The sequence below is a fragment of the Drosophila eugracilis genome, unplaced genomic scaffold (genome assembly GCF_018153835.1).
Source record: "Drosophila eugracilis isolate 14026-0451.02 unplaced genomic scaffold, ASM1815383v1 contig_599, whole genome shotgun sequence".
Lineage (NCBI taxonomy): Eukaryota > Metazoa > Arthropoda > Insecta > Diptera > Drosophilidae > Drosophila > Drosophila eugracilis.
In genome coordinates, this window is record NW_024573479.1 from 20,790 (window position 1) to 27,430 (window position 6,641).

The window sequence follows — 6,641 nt, forward strand, 5'->3', positions numbered from 1 at the left end:
GAACTCCTCTAGCTTTATTAACCATAGAGGAAATATGGTCGGAAAACTTAAGTTTTGCATCCAGTAGGATGCCAAGATCTTCAACTGCATTAATTCTTTCCAGAGCTACACCATGCAAATTATAAGTGGCAACTTTAGGTCTTAGGCGACAGAAGGTCATTGCTTTGCACTTAGAGCCATTAAGATTTAATAAGTTTGAAGAGCACCAGTTTTGAAAATTATTAAGGTCAGATTGCAGTTTCACCTGGTAGGAGGCATCGGTATATTGCAGACAGAGCTTGACATCGTCTGCATACATAAGTACTAGGGAGTCATTAACAACCAAGGGAAGGTCGTTAATAAATAAAGTAAAAAGTAACGGACCAAGGTGGCTCCCCTGAGGGACCCCGGAGGAAGCATAGACTAAAAGCAGACACTGAATTTTTAAAAAGAACTCGTTGCGTTCTACCTGTGAGGTAACTGCTAATCCAACCCAGGAGATCAGTGGGAAAACCGATAAGATCGAGTTTTTCTAAAAGAAGGCTGTGATTAACGGAGTCAAATGCTTTACTGAAGTCAGTGTATATGACATCCGTCTGAAGTTTATTTTGGAAACCAGTGATCACGAAGGATGTTAGTTCCAGAAGATTGGTAGTGGTAGACCGTTGTTTCATAAAGCCATGCTGGCATGGAGATATGACAGATCTACACTGGTGCTGCAAGTGAGGCACAAGAATTTTTTTTCGCATTTTTTCGATTCGCGAAATCGCGGCCGCCGTTCTACCTGACTTGCCACTGGCGTATGCTAAATGTTCTTTAAAGGAAAGCCGGTGGTCGATCATGACACCTAGGTATTTTAGACTTGGGCGGGATTTAATTATGGCTTTTTCGATTCTTATGGTAGTCGTCTCCTCTGCCTTCTGCCTATTAGGACTGCCTCGGTCTTGTGCGCTGCCAGGGCCAGACCTTATCGTCGAGCCACTCGCTTGCTCGTTTACCAGCTTCGTTGCAGACTTCCTCCGCGTCTGGGAGTTTTTTGGCCGTTACTACTATGGCTACGTCATCCGCAAAGCCAATCAATCAGGCCCCTTCCGGCATCATAATCCTATGGATCCCGTCGTACATGACGTCCCACAGCAGAGGGCCAAGGACTGATCCTTGGGGAACTCTCCCGGTGACCATGTGGGTCGCCTGCTCGGATTCCGTTTCGTACAGGAGCAGGCGGTCTTCGAAGTAGCTCGATATTACTCGCTGAATATACGCTGGGACGTTTAGGTTGCTCAGTGCATTTAGTGTGTGTTGCCAGCTAGCGTAATTGAATGCGTTTTTTAACATCCAGAGTTGCCGCTATGCAATACTGCTTAGTGTCTTCAACCACCTTTTTCCCTCTATGGCTTTGTCTGCGACTTCGCACAGTTTACCGATGGCGTCGATAGTTAATAGCCGTTGTTTTCGGCAAGGGCACTCTCTAGCCGGGAGTGGTTTATTCTTTCAATAATTTTGCCCACCGTATCCACCATACAGAGCGGTCTATAAGAGGAAGGTTCCTCCACCGGCTTGTCCCCTTTTGGTATAAGTACCAATCGCTGTGTTTTCCAGCGTTTGGAGAACACACCTTCTGTTAGGCAAGCGTTATATCAACGTACTCTTTTGTATTTGCAATTTTGATGACTTTATTTGGGATTCCCGAGCCCTTGCGTAGCCTTCTTGAAGTACGGACATTTCCTACTCATTGTAGGGTGGTCGCAGTCTTCCTCCTTTTTGCGCTTGCAGAGCACGCAGCAGGCCTTTGCTTTGCAGCCTCTGGCTTGGTGTTCCTTTGCGTCGCAATTGTAGCAGCATTTTGAGCAGTCCTCCTGGTTCCTGCAGTTCCCTGCTATGTGGTTAAACTCCATACACTCAAAACACCTTTTGGGTGTTATCTTTGGGCGGACTCTGCACCAAGTCCATCGTAGCCTGATTTTGCCCTTCTCCAGGAGCCGTCTTCCTATGTCCGGCATTACTCGTAGTGTGCCGGTTTGGCTGCCTCCGTACGCCGCCCTTAATCCAACCACCGCGGATTCTGGCAGTTCCACATCGAACTGGGATTTAACCGTACATAAAACGTCCGTTTTGTCGGTGATCTCGTCGATGTCTTCCACCTCGATCAGCATTGTCTCAGTCAGCGCTCTGACGTCGACATTGCTACCAAGGACCGCTTTCATTGTGGTCTGGAGCTCGGCGGTTCTAGGTTCGGAGACCTTGTTTAGGAGGATTAGTAGTTCACCTTTAGCTGTGCGCCTGACAGTCTGTCCTACCTCCTTCAGTTGAGGCTCTGTCTTAACTGTATTCAGAATATCTGCATAGGACCCACCCGTGGAGGTGGCGATGACTATTGCATCATTCCGTGGCGGTCGCACTTTGGGCTTCCGTGCCTTCTGTTTTACCTGTTTCCACTCTCATGGTTTCTTCACAGGTTTTTGGGGATTGCTGGTGCTCTCTGCCATAGCATGTTTTCCCTTATTTCCTCCTTGGGTGGCACCTTATGCATCGCCTTTTTTTCGATCACGTTTTGTACCGCCGATAGGACTTCTCTCTGAAGGTATGCAATTTCATCGACTATCTCCCTCATTCCGTTTGTGATGGACTGCTTTCACGTCCATTAGTGCGTGGGTGTACTGCAGGAAGCTTGGGCCTTTGCCCGCAGTCCTGCTTGTCTTCAATCGGACGTTACTATTTTAAGAAAAAAAAAAAGAAAATAGAAATTTTTAAATTTTAAAAAAAATTTTTGAAAAAAAGATAATATAAAAAAAAAAATTAAAAAAAAAAAAAAAAAAAAAAAAAAAAAAAAAATAAATATTTTGGAAAAAAAAAAAAAAAAAATTTTTTTGGTTAGGGGGGGGGGGGGGGGGGGGGGGGGGGGGGGGTAAAAAAAATAAAAATTTTTTAATATTTAAAATTTTTTTTTTTTTAAAATATTTTTTAAAAAATTTAAATTTTTTTTTTTAATGAGCCGCCCAGGATTTTCCTACCCGCAATATCCTGCTGGTCTTCGATCAGACTTTACTATTTTAAAGAAAAGAAAAGAACCGCCCAAAATTTTCCTGCGTGCTACAGCACGCACTTATCCGCTTGGCTGCAGCCTATCCAAAGCTTACTGCTATAGCACCCGCAGCCTTTTTCGCACACTACAATCAGCTGGTTGCGCAAGCGCATTTCACTACTGATTTGATGTTTACTAAATGAGAAAAACGCGGGAGAAAATTATGGCAGCAACTATGCCAAACAACGAGTGGAAAATAAGAAGAGGCAGGGATGCCTCCCGTCCCTTGCCAACGACCGGCCCCTGCCTGGTCGTCAAACCTGTTGGGGATTGACTCCCGGGCTGTTCACAGGTGTCATCCACGCTCTTCTGGCCGCCAGCTGATGTCCAGGAGCGTGTCCAGATACTTTACGCCGGATGGCCGGCTGTACTTTTTCCTTTACGGTGAGAACTTGAATAATTATGTGGAGCGATTTGAAACGCGACCGCACTCAGAACTCTCTCTCTCGCGTTATGAGTACCATGAAAGCAATGTTGACGGCAGTTGAGACAAGTAAGCGATCTTGGCAGGATGCCTTAAAACAGGTGCAGTTGGCCATGAATTGAGCGGCCAATAGAGACACTAAGCTTAGTCCGTTGGAGTTACGAATTGATAAAGAGGCAAGACTAATGGGCATGATGCCAATGGTAGAAGTAGACATTGAATAATTCAGAATACGAGAAACAAGGATACAATAGGAATAAGGCTAAAATTGTATGGCGCATGGCGCTTGCAGTTCTTTTGCTGATGCAATAGAGATAATGTAAGAATGATAATGAAATAGTTGTGGTGAAATAGAAGAATTGGCGAAGAGAGACAGATTGCTCGCGAGTCAGTCTGCTTCGAGTTACAAGACGAAGAACATTGCAAGCGACTTTCTGTGCGAAGTGCCATTAAAAAGAAATCATGTCTGGTGTCTGCACTACCGCTGCTGTGTCTCTGCTGGTCGTCGGGTTGGCTGAGTGGGGTGATGAGGGAAGTCGCGGTGTCTGGTATTCGGGTCGAGAGGCGGTGAAGGGAAGGGTACGCTTGGCCGGTGTTAACTTATATATTCTTGATCAGGATCAATAGCGAAGTCGATTGAGCCATGTCCGTCTGTCCGTCCGTATGAACGCTGAGATCGCAGGAACTATAGCAGATACAAAATTGAGATTAAGCATGAAGATTCTTGAGGTCCCGAGACAGCGCTGCCCCGCCCACAAATCACGAAAAACTAAAATCGCTGAAATCTCGGGAACTATTAGAGCTAGAAAGTTGAAATTCAGTATATATAAACTTTGGATGCCAGTGTATCTTTTAGTGGTACTATTATCTGGCCACTTCCACCCATATGCCCACCAAGCTCAAAAGACGGTTTTCGCATTTTCAAAAAAACCGGATAAGTCGGTAACTATAAGTGATAGAAAGTTCGGATTAAGCATGTAGGTTTTTATGGTGTTCCAAATGCGAATTGTTTTTTTTTCATCTAGCCACGCCCAGCCCAACGCACACAAAAACCCGAAAAACCCAAAAATGGAAAAATCTCGGGAACTAAGACAGCTAGAAAGTAAGGCCTAGGAATATGTATTTTAGGGATGCAACTGCAACTTCCAACGAGTTTTCATCCGGCCACGCCCACTCTAACGCCAACAAACCGCGGAACACTGGGGCGTATATAATAATATTATGAATGCCTTTGTTTGACCTTGTATAACTTATTTCTGTTAATATCTATCGATTTACCAAAGATTTTTTAAATCGGAAGATTATTTCGCCACTTATGAAGAAATTTAGGTTATAAGGCCTCACATGTTGCAGTGACTTCACTATCAGTTACTCGACATGCTTTCTCCGACAATAGGTGGTGCTTGCTTTTCCACTAGCAAAATGAATATTTTAAAATTATGTAAAACAGTAACGGGTATCTTATAGTCGCGGCCCTCGACTATAGCGTTTCCTCTTTTTTTTATTTTCATCTATTTATTTATGCTTATTTAGAAGTGCTGTTGAAACTTACTATAGAGAAAGTAGCAGAGAGCTAGTATACTTCAAAACTTTTAATAGTGCCAGGGATGAGAATGTTAGTTAAGCACGATCCCAATAGCACTATCCAACCCCAATCGCCGTCAGGCGGAACATACTCTCTGTCATCCTTTTTGTCGAGTAAGCTCACTGTGTATACGTTAAACAGAAAGAACAAGTTTAGAATTTTGAAAAAACACCGCATTAAGTACAAACGTTTTAAAATTTTAATAATCATTACATTTTTTCAGGCCACGGTATAAACTTCGCTTTCAAGGCTGTTCCCTCTCCCACATCCCTCTCTCGGCTCACGAATTTAAACTAGAATTCCCCACAGTGCCCACCAGGTTGCTTACGCATAGACTTAGGTTCTAGTTTATAGATCGTTCTCAGTACAAGCGCCTACTAGACGGGGCGCGACCACGCCAACTTCAACCATCAAGGTGTAAGCTTAGGAAAGTCACCGTTAAATTATATATATATAAAAATGGTGTACATATACTGGAAGCGAAGCCGAAAAAACTCTGCGCAATTAGTTTCGAGAAAAATATGGTTTGTAAATATTGAAATGAATTAATTAAGTCCCAGTAATTGTAGTGCTGGAAGCGAAAAAAACCTACCATATTTTTTTGAAACAAATCGCGACAGCAGTATTTGAAGCTGTCTATATATACTTCGGAATAGCATAACAATCTTATAAAGCTTCTCTACCGGGTCGTCAAAATGCATCTTTGGCTTAAGCCAGTCTGTTCATCATGCGGTCTGCTTCCTAATAGACTTTTTTCTTAGTTAATCAACGCCTATAAGGTAGGTTTTGTTTTCTTCGGGAGGTCGTTTTAAGCCTTGATATCTCGTCTATTACTGGCGGGATTCCAAGATATCCCTGTATGTTATCGTTTCGAACATATTATGGTGCACCTGTATACTTTTGAAGAATTTTAGTTTGCGCCTGCTGAATAATGCCGAAGTTACTCCTCTTGCACTTCCCCACAGCTGAGTTCCATATATCCATATTGGCATAAGTTTGGTATTGTAAAGCAGGACCTTCTAGTCTATGCGCAAGGGAGATCAGGAGTTCATAATCCAGTAGAGACTGTTTGCACCATTGTTCGTTGATTTTAACACGCCATTCAGGTAACCACTTCTCGACTAACACTAACACACTCGACTAACAGTTGTTCGGTAGCTCGAGTCGGCTATTTCGAGCGGCCCAGGAAAGTGATGTCGTCAGCAAACTTGGATGTAGTTAGAGACTAGTTTGTGGGGATATCAGCTGTGCATAGTACAAAAATTAACTAAAATATAAACTAATCCACTTATGGATTGCCGGTAAGCCGACTGCACAGTCGAGGGCAGCTCTGGTTCCGTGCTAGAATTACGATAACGCTGATAACCAATAACTGAGATAAAGGTCCGTTACATCTACACATTTGTATCGGCTTCCTTAGGCAAAGCTTAATTTGCCGCTGGTGCGACCTAAAGAATTTCACGAGATTTCATGTAAAATTAATATAATAAATCAATTTTCGAAATATTTAATTTATCTTCATTCGTTTTAATTTTAATATTCTATAATTTGGCATATTTTTAGCAAAAGTT